Genomic DNA, 18,153 nt, shown 5'->3' with positions numbered 1-18,153 from the left:
AGAAGCTCGCACATACGAAGAGGCGCCTCTATCACAGAGTTTTTACCAGGCTCTGCACAAACTACAGAAAATTCGTGGAGTCAGAAAAAGAAATTCACGACAGCCCTTAGTAAATTCAGTGTTGAAGGTAGTTAGAGAATCATTATGATGTAACACCAAAAGCTTCTCTTTTGCTGCCTAAGAGGCGTTGTCACGCCATCAACTTTGCGCGCTTATATGTCGACAAACTAAGTCGGTATCCATTGTCTCGAACTCACCTCTCTGTTCGTCATGAACAGGGTTTCTGTCAGCCGCTGTTTGACTAGTAGTCAGAGGTGGGCATGTTCTATAAAATCTTTCTTATAGGAAAAATATCTGTTACATGTGTACAGTATCTCCGGACAACAGACAAGCAGCCTTTTTTGACGGTCGCATTGGATATTTAGGTACCACACCAGTTACTAATTGAAACGGTAACCTTAGAAACTGATGGTATTAAAAAAATATTGTAATATGCGTATAATCGTACCTGCTGTACATATGTGGTATTAGCAGCTGTGGCAAATCGTTTAACGAACGTTTTACACACCTGAGCTCTAACTAGCATTACATAAATCGATTTATTTTTATTAAAGTACAGTGCTGCAAAAAAATTACAACGATTTTTTTTATAATAACACAGCCGTTGTTATTAAGCCGAAGCCCGTGGGATCAAAGATATTCTTAAAAACGTTAGTAGGAATTGGTAGCGTACCATATATATGGTTAGTGATATCTGGCATCAGTGAATCATTGATAAGTGCTATACGCTTCGATGAGCAATATTTGTCTTACTGCAATGGACCAGGAATCAGCGTGTCTGAGCGTTTAGATTTCAGTGAGGTCAAAAGAGATACCGTGTGTTGCATTTCATATGCTATAAATAATGAATACGTAAATCTGTACAGAAGGCATGTAAACACGATCCTACATATTTGGCCGTTGTAGGACATGAGGTTTACACACCATGCCTTCACTCAACTAGTCCAGCCCATGTTGTTGCCTTAAGTGCTAAAAAAACAAGCCATTGATTATATTACTACTAAACCTAGGTCCGCACGAAAGCCACAAGGGTATTACAGATACTCGATATTTCCAATCTAATATGCCATCTAATTTAGGAGTGGTTTAAATGTATAGTGACTTTGTGCCATTGCATTGCTTTATGGCTTTTGATTTAGGCTCGAGAAATACATACGGTATGCACACAAGAAGCGTACGTTGTGGCACCTCAGTGACTGCCTAATAAGGAGGCCTCTCAGGTTTGGCAGCTAAAAATCGGTATGCGCGATTGCATATTACCTCATCTATATATATATATATATATATATATATATATATATATATATATATATATATATGCATGATTTATTCAAGATACGGTCGACGAGGCATGGCGCATTCCCTCCGGTTAATTGAGCCCCATTTCAGCTAGCTACTGGCCCGTGGTCCCCTTTTCCCCGGACAGTATGGGTGGCTCTTTAGTAATTTGGTACTGCTCTGTGCTAAAAAGATTTTAATTCTTTACTCCTTAATATCTTAAACGCGTTAATTGATTTCCTCTCTAATTACACTCCTGCCTTCCTGGTCATCGACTTCCCTAGAGTAATGTGCTTCCTACAAATACTCCTGGGAGAAATAGCTGTTTTGCAGAGCTTCAGATACTCCCGTTCTTAGGGCTATAGGAGGAGTTCGCAAAAAAGCTTGAAGCTCATTCGTGATGTCTGCCACTTGAGCTGAAACTCACTCTCGGGCGGAGAAGCTCACTAGCGGAAACGATTCCTGACAACGGATCTCTTCAAAAGCTCATTTAGCTCATTAAGAGATATCAACCTATTCTTAGCTTTTTTTTTTAGATTAAAATCACTTTTATGTTTACTTTTTTAGAATATAACTAATATATCACTGCCTGACTTTTTCCTACTACATGCTTTACCTCTTTTTCAAGCGTCCAGTGATCCGTTCGCGTCACACTAGTGTAGGGTCAGCCTGATGAACCTAGCACATCGTTGTGCTAGGAATTTTTTACGTTTCAGTTTGAACGATTACATACTAGGGGATAAATAATAGGGAATACAAAAAAAATTGAATTGAAAATACACTAGCTTGAAGACTAAACGGCATGAGAGGGGTGCTTAATATATCAGAGTTGTAGTGGCCAGATTGCTGGCAGCGTGCAAAGCGAATCTTGAGCCTCAAGCTAAACCTGCTGTAGATATAAGCTGTTATAAGATATAAGAAGTTGTTAAAGCAGTCAGTGACGCGTTATTCATACTGAGTGAAACAAAATCTTGCCAGAACACCGTATGTAATCTCACTCCCTTATAGTGAGGAAAGCACTTATTTTAGTCAGAAAGCATATTCTAATGGATAACCAGCAGCACCAAAACGTGCAGTATAGGAGCTGAGCAGTACGATGCACGCGTTCATCCTAACAATAGAAGGTTCAACGAAATAGTACTATGCACATATCAGTATTCAGATCATTTAAGGTATACTAGTTTTCCGAAACCGATAAATGCAGTTCGTGCATTACAATTCAAAGCCTCTTTGATTTGTGCACTGTGCTGCTCGCCATTGCGCCCTCTGGTGGCTACCGGGCCTGAATAGCAGTGCACCTACTGGTCAACCCACCGTTAATAACTAATAAAACTTAACAGGAAGAACATATTTCTTGTCCAGAAAAGCTCGATTTATCATCCAATTGAAGACAGCAGCATCCCTTCAGAAAATTTAATCTTCTGTCAGGAGCGCCTACCGAATCGTTCTTTTTTCGAAACCGCAGTGAGCATACAAATGTGTATACACTAAACCCAATATATCTTTGCCGTAGTCAAAACTCTCCTATCGTTAGTCGTTGAACCTACGGAGTGGATTCAGTCTCAAGAGAAGTGAAGAGACTTTTAATCTCATAAATTGGAATTCTTAAAAAAAAAATCATGATCGTTTCTAGCCTTATTAAGTCGGATTTGCACATACTTGTCTCTCTCCCCTTTTGCTTGACCAGTTTTCCTGGTCAGGTCAGATCGGAGATCGCGCTAAAGATGGTTCCACTGTTCACTTCAGCCAAAATTCGCTCTCGATTCTATTAAATACACTCGCTCTGTTAAGCCTAACCGCTGGAGGTACCCACATCACCAGTTTTCCTTATGATTTTTACAGTCGCATCGCCCTTATTTTTTCGTGTAGATACATTTTTTCTCACTCTATTACCCGATTTCTTGTTAGTTTAACTTTCCTTTATTTCTGAAGCCCGCCACGGCTGTCCCCACATTTTCCCACTATCTTGATTTGTTCAACAAAAAAAAGACAGCGGGTGCCAACATATAATAATAATACATGTGTCTGACATCCCGATGACCTAGGTATAGTTAGGTCTCGGAACATGATCCGTGGTTAGACTAGTTATGGTCTTTGTGCTCAGAAGTGTGCTACAGTGGATCTGCTTTATGTAAATGATAAACTAAACCAGTTGAACTAACTCCATAGAGAAATAATGGGAAACATTTGTTATATGTAACCATATTCTTGCAAAAATAGTGTGTTATATATCACTGGGACAAATTAATTATTTTTTACTTATAGTTATATATTACTTAGTACGAAAATTATATATTACGTACATTTTACAAGAAAGTCACAATTAAATTTTATGTTAATTATTTATAAAATAAATAAAATAATCATAAAGTTATGAAAAGGGCGACAATCTCTTTGTACCTATCAGTAACTCTATATATATAAAACGTCAAAAAGAAAAGGTAGGTTAAGTTTCGCGCACCCTGGGGTTTGCTACACAGGAAGGGCATGCTACAAAACAGAAAAACAAACTATTACGTTAGCTGGTTGGAATCAGGACATTCGGCAATGACCAGCAAGAGTGAATGGGACATCTTCGCTCCCCTTTAAGTGGGGGTGTTAGTAGTGGATAGCATATAAGGGGTTTGCTGGACAACAACCTGTCCGGTTTAGTCGTCTAGTGGAAAAGTCTAAGGTATGATGGCAGCGTGTAGCTTATGAGATGGGGGACTCATCGGTGCGAAGGCGAACCAGCAGAGGTGAGTGAAGCCGGAGGCCCATCGTCTTTGGCGTCCATGACATAGACTGCAGGCTTAGTGGAAATCCCGGAAGATTCTTCACGCGACGATGAACAGATCCGCACAGGAAAAAGCGCTAGCGTCGAATTCGGCCTGCGCAGAGCTGCTGGGCTAAGACGACGCAAGAATAACCGAACATTAGACTACAGTATTTAATACTAGGGAAATGAGGGGATACAAAATCTGTACGAGGCGGAAGGGTAACGAAGGAAACATCGAAAGAAACAGGGAGAGAGGAGGGCCAGGGAAAAGATCACCGTCACGGAAGATGTACGCCAACCACACCAGTAACGCAACGATGAAGAGCTAGCCAATGCCGTAAAAGATACGGAGGGCGCTGAAGTAGCAGTGGCAGTAGCCAGTAGCTGCATAAGCACTCTCTAGTCTCTAGTAGAGAGTGAGAAACGAATCTTGATCGGAGAGGGACCTCGTTATTTGGTAGTTCAGGGTACTTTGGCTTGGCCCCCAACGAGTTTTAAGCTCAGACCCAGCAGGCCCGACCAGAAATACGGGGGGCGATAAAGCCTACTTGAAAAAGCACTACATTATTTCTCTCGCACTGGCGGCTGGATGAATCTGACTGAGCGCAACGATCGAGCGAACTGACCAGCAAGTGAGCCACCCATGTCAGTGAGCGTTTTGGACGCGCACTTCCACAAAATGGGGATAGAATAGTCATCAACGTCGTTGTATTCGTAGCAGCACTGCCAACATAGCAATGGAGTTAGACGAACGAGGAGTGGAAGTTGCAGCTGAGAACTAATCGAAAAATTAAAATCTAGAGAAAACTATACCCCTATCCTTTTTCCTTCGACATCGCTCGGACTACTACACTGGCGTACGTGCATGTCACCCTTTGGTCGCTTGGGTGTTTTTAACGTTGAACTTAACATTAGAATTCTAGTTTCGGCTATAGTGACGAAATATCTGAGATAAATGGCAATTAGAGCGGCTGGTAAAATTTGGGAAAATCCCTACGTGTAAACGGAGCAAAGCTTCATGCAGCTCATAACTACATGGTTGAAATGTATGAGTAATCGTGAAACAGTTGAAGGCCAGCAAGTTTAAAAATATGTTTTTTTCAAGAATCTTGACCTAAACGGCTTTCTGTAATTTTTGTCACAACCTATAGGTAATAAAAAGTACGTTTATATGTAAATGTAGAGTACAAATATCCAGACAGGCGATCCTTTACAAGTAGCTCCTACGCAGTAACTTATTTAGTGTTCGGAGAAATGCTTAAATATACCCATCCAACTTTCACAATTCGTTCACTAGCGTAATAGATGTTCCCTTAACGTTTGTTGTTTTCGTATTCACTTGTCGAGAGTACTCTGAAAATTAGATCCTGTTTGGGTCAGGACGAAGGGAGATCGCAATCGGTTCCACAATTCCTTTTCTGTCTTTGGCCGTACTAATCGCTGACCTGTCGATGGGACCCATTAGCAAGCGTGGTTGGGGCCAGTTCGTGGCCGTTGACAAAAACTTTGCTTTGTATAGTCCAAGCGTTTTTGCACGGCGTTGTTGCAGCTGCACTTGCTGATCGTTGACTCCTGACAAGGAGAGCTAAATAAAGCGGAGAGCAAGGTCAGAAAGGATAACCAGATACCGACAGGAAGTTTTCGCAATGGCTTGGATGTTAGTGGAACCGGAAGGTAAAACGGTGCTGCACTGTACATACAGTGAGGTGAAACAAGTCCTTGAACTATCAGAGTGAGAGCCTTAGGCATAAGGTGGCAGCAGTGATAGGACAGGACACCTCAACAACTTAGTATTTGCATTTCAATCCATAAAGCCGCTGTTCAGTATACAGGAGTATAGTTTTTCGCGATCTTTCTAGTTTATAAAAATAAAGAAAGAAGGATTGAGCTATGTACCAGCAACGAAATCGTGAAGGATAAGTGACTTAATTGTAACAAAGTTAAAACGTTTTTACGGACTAGAAATTGTATTTCGATGTTTAATGTAAATACAACGAAATGTTCCAATTGGACGCCAGGCTGCAGAAAAGTTCAAGCACATTTGATATTTTTAATGCAGATAGGTTTCTCAATTTCGAGGTAACTTTTAGAACTCACTTGTGCATGCTCAGTGTAAGTTCGTAGAGCAATGAAGAATTAATTTGTCAAATTATTATCTCCCTTGAATGAACTCCACGCAACACAGCGCCTAAATTGGGACGTTCTCCTACGTTTCGTTTCTAGAGCTATATCTACATAAATTTCAACGTACGTTTTTGCATCTACTGCAAATGCCGTTTCTGATGGTTATACATGTTTAATATAACATTGCGATTGCTGTTTCTATTTGGGTTAAACCACTCACTGGTCATTTGCCTGATTTAATTTGAAAATATTAGTAAATAAATTTGAAAATAGTACCACTAGCCATGCATCTAGCGATATTGGTAGGTATACCACCAAAGTGTCATTGAAATATTCTGCACTGAAAAAAACTTTGGTAGAACTAAATCTTTCACTAGTCAAGGGTCCAAAGGATGCAAAGGCTTAAAACGGTCAAAAACTCCAAGAACTACTAAAAGGCACAAAGAAGTTGAAAGACGGCTGGCCGTGTAAGCTCATATAGACGATGCAACTGTCGATTGTCATCTTACTCTTCAAAACATTCATTTCTGTATTAAAAACCTAGTTGTGTAGAAATAGCTTTTTTTTTTTCGAGTAATTTTGATAAATTTTTGAGCCCTTTAAATACGTCAAAATCAAACTCATCTATTTATTTTTATTAGGTAGTATTTTAAGCATTTGAAATATGTACATTTATTGACCTGGCATGATTGGCTTTATATGCTACTCTACACCATTAATATATGATGGCTTTACGAGCCCCGCTAACGCTAATTTCATAAGGCATTCTCCTGTTAATTACTGAGCCAGGCTGCCCAAAGGTCGAAATAGTAGGCAGCGAGAAGCATGATACAGATACACATAATACAAACACATTATTTACATGTTTAGTAAAACCCCTATACTTTGCATAAGCGATAATGATAAACTATACACTACATGGTGCGTTGCTAATCGCCTTTTAGACCAGTCGAATCCTATCCAGATTGCGTCCATGATCGCTTGTGTTTGACACAATCTGGGATTGATTTCACCAAATTTTTGATGCAATTTTACCAGATTTTCTTAGGATAGTGGAGTTGACGATAGGTTGAAAAGGAGAGTGAGATTCCCAGCGAATACTAGCGTTGCTGTCAGAAGTTAGGCAAGCCTTTTACGGATTGTCTGATGCAGTCGAAAGGCTTTTTCGAGAAACACGATCTTTGTTCAATTTAAATATACGAGACTCTACATTGGGATCATCTCGTATCCAGCTTGCCCCGTATGCAACAGTTGGCGTGACTGAGTTCGAAAAGTCACAAAAAGGTGCAATCGATGGGGATTAAGTATTGAGAATGAAGCTACAAGGACTTTCCTGCATTTTTATACGATATGCTGCAGGAAACTTTTGACCATTACAGCATGTCTAGGTAGGTGAAATGATGAACGTACATCAGTAGTCTGCCAAAGAGATATAGCGTGTTGTGCGCCGTAGCTCTGCCATTTCTCCTGCCCCGGTTTAATTAGATCTGGATCACACTTACAGTCTGAGAAAACGCACGCAGCTCTGAGACCCGATCATCAATTATCACTCATGTTTTTTTTTGGAGTATTGCTACTATTAAGTTGAGCACATTCACGGAAATATCGACATCGGCGGAAATGCTAAAAACTGGATTTTTAAGGTGAAGCCGAAAACAGCTTTGAACAGTACAGACACTGCGTAGGTATACTGTAGAGGCATATATAAAATTCGTTTGACATCCGTAGAATCTTGCATGTCGTTTCCGTAAAGTGCTCTTTTCTAAATCCGTTTCTTGTGTCCAGGAACACGTTTAGTCTCTTTGCCAGCAGATACGACAGTAGTCTATAGCGGACGCTTTTTTGGCGATCCTGCGCCACGATGTCGGTTAGTTTGGTTAGTTAGAAGCGTTGAATTCCGCTAATGAACAGGAAGTAGTCCAGGACGAGAACATTCGTCAAACAAAGCACTCCAGCGCGATGCCATCTCTCATTCTGAACCTTGTCTAGTCCGGCTGCCTTCTTTGAGCGCAGGGGGTCTCGAGCGTTTGAGTCAATTCCAGAACTGAGATCTTTTAGCCCAAATTTCTGCGTTCGTTCGTTGTCGGTTCTCTCTACGCTGTGTTAAACGGTGAGGTTTTTAAGGTACTGTGGCACGAACTGATAATATTACGGTCAGGTGGTCGATGAACACCGATGAGGCGATAGGACACGATGTAGGCCTGTGGTGGCCAAGCTATTCATATGGCTGACTCTTGGCCTGTTTTATGAGAATAGCTTCCCGCTGTTCCAGGTCTCTTTGTTATTGGGTGACACATACTTCCGGCAGATGACTATGGAGGTTGCGGCCAGTACCCGCGTTGCGGATTGCAGTGCTGCTAGTAGCCTAAATACATTCTGGGCAGGAAGGACAAGGTGGCAATTGTAATCAAGCCATGGCCGATGTCTCCTGGAGCGGGCTGGACAAACTGAAGATTTGAGGATGTTAACACGCTGACGCAAATAGACCTTAATATCAGTCGAGGTTAGCTTGGGTAGTACCTTATATACCCGCTCCAAGATCTCCTTCAAATATAATTTTCACGGTAAAGATTCATTCCTCTGAGCCTTTCGGAATTCGACAGGAATGTGTGCCTGAAGCTACCCTCCTTGATAGTGAAAACGATTCTTTTCGAAAAACACGATTTTATACCTGCTTTTGTTCATTGCAAAAATATTTACGACAGGGATCGCTGTAGGACCGACAAGCGTTAACACCGTGCTGGGGTTGACTATTTAGCAATGATACTTTATAAGCGTGTTTCGAGGGGCTGATGTTTGGACAGAGATGGACTGGTTTTCACACAAATTGAAGTTTTTTGTTACGACGACGGACACGCTGGAAGCAGAGTCGTTCTTTTCTATAAACCGCTGACAAGCTTCTTCACAAGGTTCAGAGTGCATTCTTTGTCATCGGTCCTACATATAGCGCTACAAGCTGTATTTGGGGGGATCACACAACCCCATAACGTTGTTTACCATACGGTGCTGAATGAGCTCCCGAACTCTTTTATTATAAAACACGAAAACCCTGCCACTGACTAAAATCTTGGTAGATCAAATGAGCCGGTTGCTGGGGTTTTCGTGAGCACAAAAATTGTATTCCAGGCCTCCGCTACGAGTAGCGCTAATGTAAAAACGTCCTCGCGGTTCCATTGAATAACTCTGAACGTTTCTCATGGCTCTAACCTTAGCTTTGAAACTGTACTTGCGATTGACTGTGAGATTGGAGGCTATTGTTTCTATGCGTAGTCTGGGTTTCCAAGGTTGAAGAATTTTTCACTCGTTGGTGGAAAGCTGCAGCAGTCTCATGGTGGATGCTAACACGTTGTTGGATCGATTTAAATAACAAGAAGTCTTTTTCGAAGACTTTTAAATCTCAAACCTATTGAGTATCTTCCAGTTTGCTGTACGAAAATCTTAAATTTCTCAGAAGCCGCAGGAAGACTGACAATAACGCAGATTTTGGGAAAATGGCGTAAGTCTCTCCAACGCGAAAGGATCAGATGATTGCTTATTTTCGCTCAAGTTGCGCAAACGATGCGTCTTTTTACTACGACGATGTTGTTGCTTTGTCTTAAAAATATCAGGCTTTCTTCTAATAACAAAAATGGTGGACGAATGCATAGCCGTTACGACAAATAATTGTCACAGTTTACATATCGAGATTGCTTGCAAAGGGGACCATTACCTCGTTGGTCTGATAAGGTGCTAGCTAAATTCAAGCACGTATAGAGCAACCCGGTACGTAGCTACTATCCTAATATGAAACCCATGGTCTCACCTTAAGGGAAGATACATGGGTCTGTGGCTTCTTGTTTATACACCAATTTCATCGCTTCTTAGCTATGAGAAGGAAGCAGCAGATTTCTGTTTCCTATTCTTAGAAGCACCATAAAAATCCGCAACGATTTCTTTTGCAGCTCGAGGATTTACCGTGTCCCATTCCACATTCGGAAATCCTATCTACCGCAAGCTGATCCTTTTATTCTGGAGTAACATATTGATTCAATATCCAGCAGCCGGGATAAAGTGGCATTTGGCCTCGTGTTTCTCTCCCTACATTTTAAACAACTACGAAAAATTCTCGTTCTCTGAGTGTTTTTTTTCTATAAACAACCAGAGACAGACACAGTTGATTTACAAAGACCAAGGCCTGTCGATACGTGAAAAACGCACAGATGGCTTTTTGGTTTTGAAAACACGCGTCGAATTTCATTCTACCAGGCTAAATGCTATCTTTTAGACCTAACAAATGTTAAAGCCGATGCTCAACTAGAAACATATGCTTATGTTATACCGACAGATGCACCTGGGCGTTTCGCGATGAAAAATAAGGCATTTTTATCATTTTCTTCCCGTAGCTCAATAAGCTCGAAATAAAAAAAAAAAAAATCACGAGAAGACCCCGTCTGAGGTTGCAAATAGCACGCCTGATAGTAGACGTATTTAAAAAAAAACGCCTAACCCTTACCACATTGCGAATATCCCGGTCCGAATTCCCATTCAGTCAACTTACATTAGTAATAAAAACATGCATTTTAAGAAGTAAAATCTATCATCATAAAAAGAAATTATACTCAAATTTATACGGATCCCAAAAAAAACAAATCTCACAATCCTAAATCCCAGGATAATCTGCTGCTATCATTTTCTATCTATATGTGTTTCTCGTATTAACATAAAATCATTTCTGTCGCCAAACCCAGAACTAGGCAGCAAACAATAACAATGCAGAAACGCTGCCCACCAGTTGGCAGCACATATGAGTATTTTTTGCTCGTGTACGACCTGATGTGTTTATTTGCAGTATGCCATTGGCCAAAGCGGGCTTTGAGCAAATAGCAATACTTGTGAGATTGCTACATTAAGGTTTAGCTTTGAAAAAACGTCAGGAAGACTCTCAAGTGATAACGCCATATATTTTCTTTATGTCTCTATGTGCTACGATTGAGGTGTACACTATTATTTATGGATTTCTAATCTTCTCTTATATGCCATGTAGGTGGCGCGAATACTGAAACGTAGAATGAATTTAGAAGTGTGGAACTAACGAATTATGTAAAATTCTTTACAATGTCAACAAAGATTGCGTGTTATACTTATTTCCTCGCCACTTTGCGCAGGCCTACAACGCACCGGGGTCAGGATAAAAAAATCGTCTGCTCTTATCAACGTATCTGTTATATAATGTACTTACGTGACTTTTTTTGGATGTATTTTATTTCATATTCATATGGATATCGCAGAATAAAACACATTCACGCTTCTGTACGTTACACGATGACGTACATTGCTTCTAACATTAGTATTCATAGCGGCTTGCGTTAAACTATTTTCGATGAGGGGCTAATTTATCAGCAGTTGTATTAGGAACGGAACATCTTCCCGTGGATGGCGTGGCCGTATTCGGAATCCTGTTACATGTCAAAGGCCAAAGAAGGGACTAATTGTTCAGGGCAAATCAAATTCATGAATAAAACAGGCTCTAATGTATGTACGTATGTGAACGAATGGATCGCGATCAAGAGCCACCGAAATAAGCTTCCGTTTCGAAATACCAGGATGCTTTTAGGGTGAAGTTCAGTAAAAAAATATATATATTCGACTGCCGAGCCAGTACTCTATCTTTCAGCAATCACCGATCGACAACTGAGCAGATGAAAACACGTTGACGCCGAACTTTGTCAGATCAGTGCTTTATACCTATAAACATTCAACTTAATCGTCTCTGAGTTATATGGTGAAGTTCGACATGGGTTAAACCCCCCCCCCCCCCCCCCCCCGTTGTAGAATCTCTGCTCCTCTGCACACCATAAGCGCATTGCATGCGCCCCAAGTATCAACGCATTATTAGAAATCCATTTCCTAACACAGCGTATCGTAAAATTGAAATGGATATTGTATCATCTCAATATAATTTTCACTTGCTATTGGAGCATCAAAGCTTTGTCCAGCAAAATCCTATATGGTGACAGCTTCACAAAACAAAAGGCCAACTTTCCTGTTCTACCAATCGAAGCTTAATAACTTACAAATTACATGAAACAGCTGAGTTGTTGTAAGAACTCTTTTCACTGCACCATTCTTACGAGTACGGTATCGTGAAAGCTTATCGCGTGGGTCGTTATTTAAGATCGACCTGATTGTTTCACCGCGCTTTATCGGAATGCATCTAGGCACAACGGGAAGTAGTTTTTCCCCTTAGTATGGACCCTGGGCTGAGGGTAATAGTCATAGACAGGCTTATGGCCTTCGTCGTCCAACGATTTGAAAAATGGCCTAGGTTCGAAAAGTATGATGTCTCTATGCACATGAAGGATTTGTTTTCGGGATTTAGCGTCATGACTATACGTTACGTATTGACAATTGTGCATTGCATGCTTTTAAATTCTTACGCTGAAGACTAAGTGTTCCACTGGCACTACGCCTAATATTTATAACTATCATCGTAGGCCCCGTTTTTCCAGAGGCTTCGTGCACACATCAATATTTTCAGTGGCTTAATTATCGGGTACAATACAATAATGGATAAAACACTACTTTGGTTTTTCTATTTAATTTAGCGCCAGGCTCGATTGAGCAGTAGCGACCGTTGTTTCCTACAACTACAGCCGGCACATATACTTGAAATACTAAGTGTAATTAGTTTAATTCGATAACAGTACAAGCACAGACGCCGTTCTGCTGTGCTTCTCAAAGAAACTTGAAATGTATGTTTTAGGCACACTAGAGGACGATTTCTTAGTTTACACAAATTGTGTAGAATTTTGGTTGTATATATATGTAGTAGTAATATCTCTAATTCGTAACCGAATGGCACCATACAGAAAAAAAATCCAGCTCTAAAAACGTCCCCAGTCAGCAGCTGAACTAAGCAGTGACAGTGTAGTCGACAGGGCTGTTTTAAACGGTCGTAAAAAGCGACGACTTATACCCCAACGACGAAATGTAGCAAAGCAATGAGGACGGCAGCAGGCGTGCATGAGCTATATGTTTTCCACTGCGGATACATACGTTATCTAAGAAGGACGTCAGAGACGTAGAAGATGTATGGGCTGCCTCTAACCACGGCGACAGGATACAGCATATATTTTGTGAATAGAAATTAGTAGATTTGAACTGATTATGGACGCACGCAGATACTTGCGTATCATAGACACGATGAGCAACTAGAAGATTAGCAATATAAAGCCGTTTCCTTGGGCCGGCACGACAGATGATACAAGAGATCATATAAACGTGAATTTAAAAAAAATTGTACAATGACAGTATTTGATACCCAGAGGATAACTAGTATGTGTTAGAAAACTCATTTTTAGTTCTGAGTAAGCAACTACTTTTAAAGAAAAACATACACGCAAACAGAATATTTTTCCATTCAAATTGTAGCAGATACTTCACTTTTTCGCTTTATTTGAATGCCACCAACGGTCGACTGTTCCAAAAGTTACAAACTGTGAGACATTGCTGAACAACCGTGATCCTCTGGGATTCTCGCATATTTAGTCCAAGTTGCATGTGGCTAAGTCATAACGCCGAAACTCGTGCCGGGTGAACTTAAATGTCAACTTAAAGTTACCTTAATTTCTACGCTACGTAAAATGTTTACTTTGGAGAAAATACGCACTATCTTTTTGACGAACTTTTTCGTGTGGTACGTTGGAGTACTAACAATGGATGGAACAATTAACGTAAACGGTAATAGACGTTTAGAACAGCGTCAACTAGCGAGAAGGAAGGGTAGCGGTCGATGAGTAGTTAATGATTCTTTGAATTCTACGACGTTCCCATGAACAAGCCTGTATCTAGATAGGGTTTTTGATTATTTTTAAACTAGTTGAGTCCAGACCGCGGTCTCGTCTTGTAGTTACATCCTATGAATGACCGAAAATTTATCGCTCGTAAAAATGCATTATTTAGTAACAGAAGAATATAGGTTCATCTCTGAAGAGGATTCACGTTCATAAACTTCACGTAAGTCTCTTCCAACAATCTTGATGATTGGGACGTTCTCCAAAGCCTAAGACAGCATAAGAAATCAAAATTCAAACCATTGTATAAACAGTTTATGAACGTTTCTTCACTACAAAAGAGGCAGTGTCTTGTTTCACGCGGGCTATTGAATTATAGAGAGATTCGAGTTTTTAGGGAGGAGACAGAGCTACTATATTCCTGCTGCCATGATTAACCGAATTAGATCTCTTTCTCTGGTCTCTTGCGCTCCACGAGAACTCCACGCCATGCCCATTTACCACCAAGAGATGTCCACTATAAAGAAAATATCGCATATGTAGTTCTAGGCACCAAAATGGTGGCACGATCTATTTCGCTAGCTTACCTGCGTACGTGTCTTCTTAACTGTCACAGCCTGCGAGATGTCTATGGTTCGACTCTGTTTTCGATTACTTGTCATTGTCTTTTCATCTTTCCGTCTGTTCCTAGTTTCATCTGAGTCGTCCGTTCGTTAATTAAAGCTCACAGGAAGCTGATGCTTGTAGCGTTACCTTTTTCAAACGGCCTTGATCGTATTATAAAGCACTACAGGGCGCGACTAGCGATCATCGCAGAACGAGAGAATAGGACTCTTTGCTCACTCCGCATAGAGCTAGATGACCCAAAAAGAAATGAGTTGTCGAAAATCAAGCTTTAGTTGGTCCTTAACTATTGTGTTTGTAACATACACCAAAATAAGCTGCTGTGTATATAATCTGTGCCGTAGCCCCGTATGACATAGAAGACTATAGAAAAAATAGCTTAAAGGAAACAATGCATCGTCGTTCTTTATGCAATAGGTTACTTTTTCGTAGTTGTTGCTTCATACTTTGGTACTTTTGCAATGCGAAATGGCGAAACTAACATTGATAGATATCTATTCATAGTAGGAACTGCTTTGGACTATACAGTAGAGAGAATTTAACGAATCTGTTTGCTCGAATGAGTAGTGGCTTACGATAAACAGCAAAGATATCTAAAAACATTGTATTTTTAGTTCTCTCTTCTCCGTACTATAGAATGGCGTTAGGAGAGGCTTGTGGGCTGAGCCAGCCTCGTTGCAACGGCAAAAATGCTTTATTATGCATTACAGCATTTCAATTACTGCCGCAGCCATGGGCCTGACACGGTCGTTTTACGTCATCGTAGACGTTGCCAATTCGCATTTATTTATTATTTAATCTCGATATATTAGCGTGTGCTGGCTTTGCCTTTTTTTAATTCATTCATCAGCGAGTTTTACGAAAACAAATTAGACAATAGCAGACAATTGGGCTTCCTTGAAGTTATTCACAGACCCCTTTTTTCTGTCCTTGGCCTGAGCTAAGGACAGCCAGCATAACCGGTAGACACAGATCTCGTAATGATCTTGTGTAAGTCAATGTATTTCTCTACTTCGCACGAATTCGAGTTTAATTTATTTCCTACGCCCAGTTCCCATTTTGAGCTATTCATCGCGGGAGCTTTAAGTTTTACCCCTCTGCCGTCCGAGTCGTTCTCGCAGCATCGATAAAGCCGTCCCCTCTTGCAGGGAATAATTCATACGTTCTGAAGAAGATTAATTTACAGTGACTCTTTATGACGGTATGTGGATAACCAACTCGTTTTCCACTGAGACTCAGGGGGCCCCAATTCCCAAATTGTTGCCCGAACGGAAGCAGCATTGATTTAATATATCTGCATATACATTTGCATGTAAGATTGAAAAATTGAATAATTCTATTCCGAATGTGTTAGTAAACGCTTGCTATGTGTTGAGAATTTGTATAGAGTAATACCATCAAACAGAGAAAACAATGCTCTATAGAACGTTCGGCTGGCCTAAACTAGATTAGAGGTTGAGCTGTATCAGTGTTGGCACCCCTTCACGTTCAAGGTATGAGCTAACTTACTTTTTGCTTGGCGCGTCCATATATATTAGCGTCGCTTCGGTGTTTGACAATCTATCTGTCTTCTCTAACTGACTGACCTGAATAATAGTGCGGTAAATTATACGGATTTGTCATAAATGTGAAATGAGCTAGAGAGAGGAATCAGTGCTGTGTGAGTTAGGCATAGACACATCCAGCCACCGGCGTGCTCTCTGCGATAGAGCCAAATACCACGGAAGTTTGTATGAAATTACAAGTTCGTACTTTAGTAACTTTAGTCACACAAATAGTCGCAGTATCTATGACGTGACTGACGCAGCGATCGATGGTTTCTTTCTCGAGGTTCGATTGTGGAAACCTGTACTAACAGCTGCTAATGTGTTCGGTATCTGTAGTTTTACATATTTAATGCAGGGCTAGATTCCTGTTAGCACCACCCATTCAGTTAGTCAATTGTTGCGCCAATGCACGATCCAATGCACGATCCAATGCATGCACGATGAGTATACCAACTACATGCCGCCAACTTCCTCTTTCAAGTGTTATATCATACAAAGGACGGTTGTTGACGAAACTCCCATAACACGATTGATCGTCCTGATATGTTTAACAGCTCGAAAAAGAATTCACCGCCTTGATCGCAATGCACGAAAAATCTGTTAGATCATTGTATTGTTTAAGGACTCAAGCCTAAACCAAGGGGGGAAAAAGCTGCCCATATCTTCTTCTACTATTCCAGATAGCCATCGTCTCGATCGTGTTAATTCACCGTATCTTGCTCGTTGACTCGCTTTCAGGGGTAACTGGGCTTGTGTGCTACGGACGGCCACATCATCACTCTATCACTCTGGAAAAAATTCGAAATATAATAGAGAGAGGGAAAGCTATTAGGTTACTTAAGCCTATTGCATCAGCTCATTTGAACATGGTAATAGCTACTGGAGAGGGCTCCCTTACGGTTGATTTCTACTAACAGTAGCAGCAGTAGTAATAAGCCAAATAACGAAAAACACCAATTCATAGTGCTTGATTTTACAATGCCTGATATATTAATTATTTCTGTTTTGTTCGAAGACCTAAAAGCTGGGACTCTGTTATTTACCTTGGCACTGCCCAAATGAAAATAAAGCTAACAAAGTACTGAAACGAACCTTTATTGTGAAGAGCTACGGCGTACTGTTCTTTCAACATGATGGAGTGTTATTAAAAAAACCACAGTTTCTCGGGCTAAGTAACACTACTGACAAAGCAAAGTCAGGATGTCCTCAGGTGGACACTAATTTATAGTTAAACCTGTAAAGGTTACCTAAGTGCAATTAACAGAAATTAAAAAAAGCCGAAAGACGCTTCGTAGGCGGTACTCTTCATTTATCTTCATCAGGAGAACAAAACTTGCTGGTCCGAACGATCATCGTGGAAAAGTGATTTTTGGCATTCTCATCTGGATTAGTTTGCCTGATAGCTTGAACCTGGCATGATCGATTCGATCGTCGAAGTATTATCGAAAGTGTGCGAAAATTTTCGAAAGAAAGGTATCATTCTATTTTTATCGATGGTAGCGATGCGTTAACGGCCATTATTTCGAACCTAGCTGTAATATCACACCAACATACCTCAAATAAAACATTGACTCCGCCATAAGTTTTGCAATTATGCCGCAGATGTTTGGCTGTAAAGCAGACTTGTTTCGTTGTTACTTCGTAGAACAAAGCTTGCGTCTGTGATCCGTTAGCTCCGTTAATACTTGAGTGCCTATCAGTAGAAAAGCAGAATTAAACTTCTGGCGTGAATGGGTAGCTTTTAAGCAGTTTTGTTTCAAAGCTTTAAAACTTAAGCATGATGAATACAAATTCTTCACTCAATCATATATTTCCCGAAATGATATCTCCCAAGTAAGGTTTTGATACATTTAATCTTTAGCGGTAAATTGAATACTGGTATGCCGCAGTTCCGTTGAAAAGAGTTCTATATCTGCTAAGCTTTCAACAGCCTCTCAACGACTGATCCCGAATGAATCTGTTTAAGCTAAAACAAATGGGGGCCGGATAC

At 40.5% G+C, this 18,153-nt stretch overlaps 1 long non-coding RNA gene across 1 annotated transcript; it reads right to left on the bottom strand.

The window, feature by feature from the left end:
- Positions 1-14,132: 14,132 nt before the first annotated feature.
- On the bottom strand, positions 14,133-17,952 carry LOC147751881 (uncharacterized). Its single transcript, XR_015315668.1, has 4 exons — positions 17,718-17,952; positions 16,126-16,951; positions 14,580-14,846; positions 14,133-14,261 (listed from the first exon to the last, which is right to left on the bottom strand). It is a non-coding gene; the product is annotated as an uncharacterized LOC147751881 (long non-coding RNA).
- Positions 17,953-18,153: the final 201 nt, after the last annotated feature.

The sequence above is a fragment of the Varroa jacobsoni genome, unplaced genomic scaffold (assembly GCF_002532875.2).
Source record: "Varroa jacobsoni isolate VJ856 unplaced genomic scaffold, vjacob_1.0 contig01933, whole genome shotgun sequence".
NCBI lineage: Eukaryota > Metazoa > Arthropoda > Arachnida > Mesostigmata > Varroidae > Varroa > Varroa jacobsoni.
The sequence above is the reverse complement of the archived record's forward strand: the minus strand, read 5'-3'. Positions and strand labels throughout refer to the sequence as shown.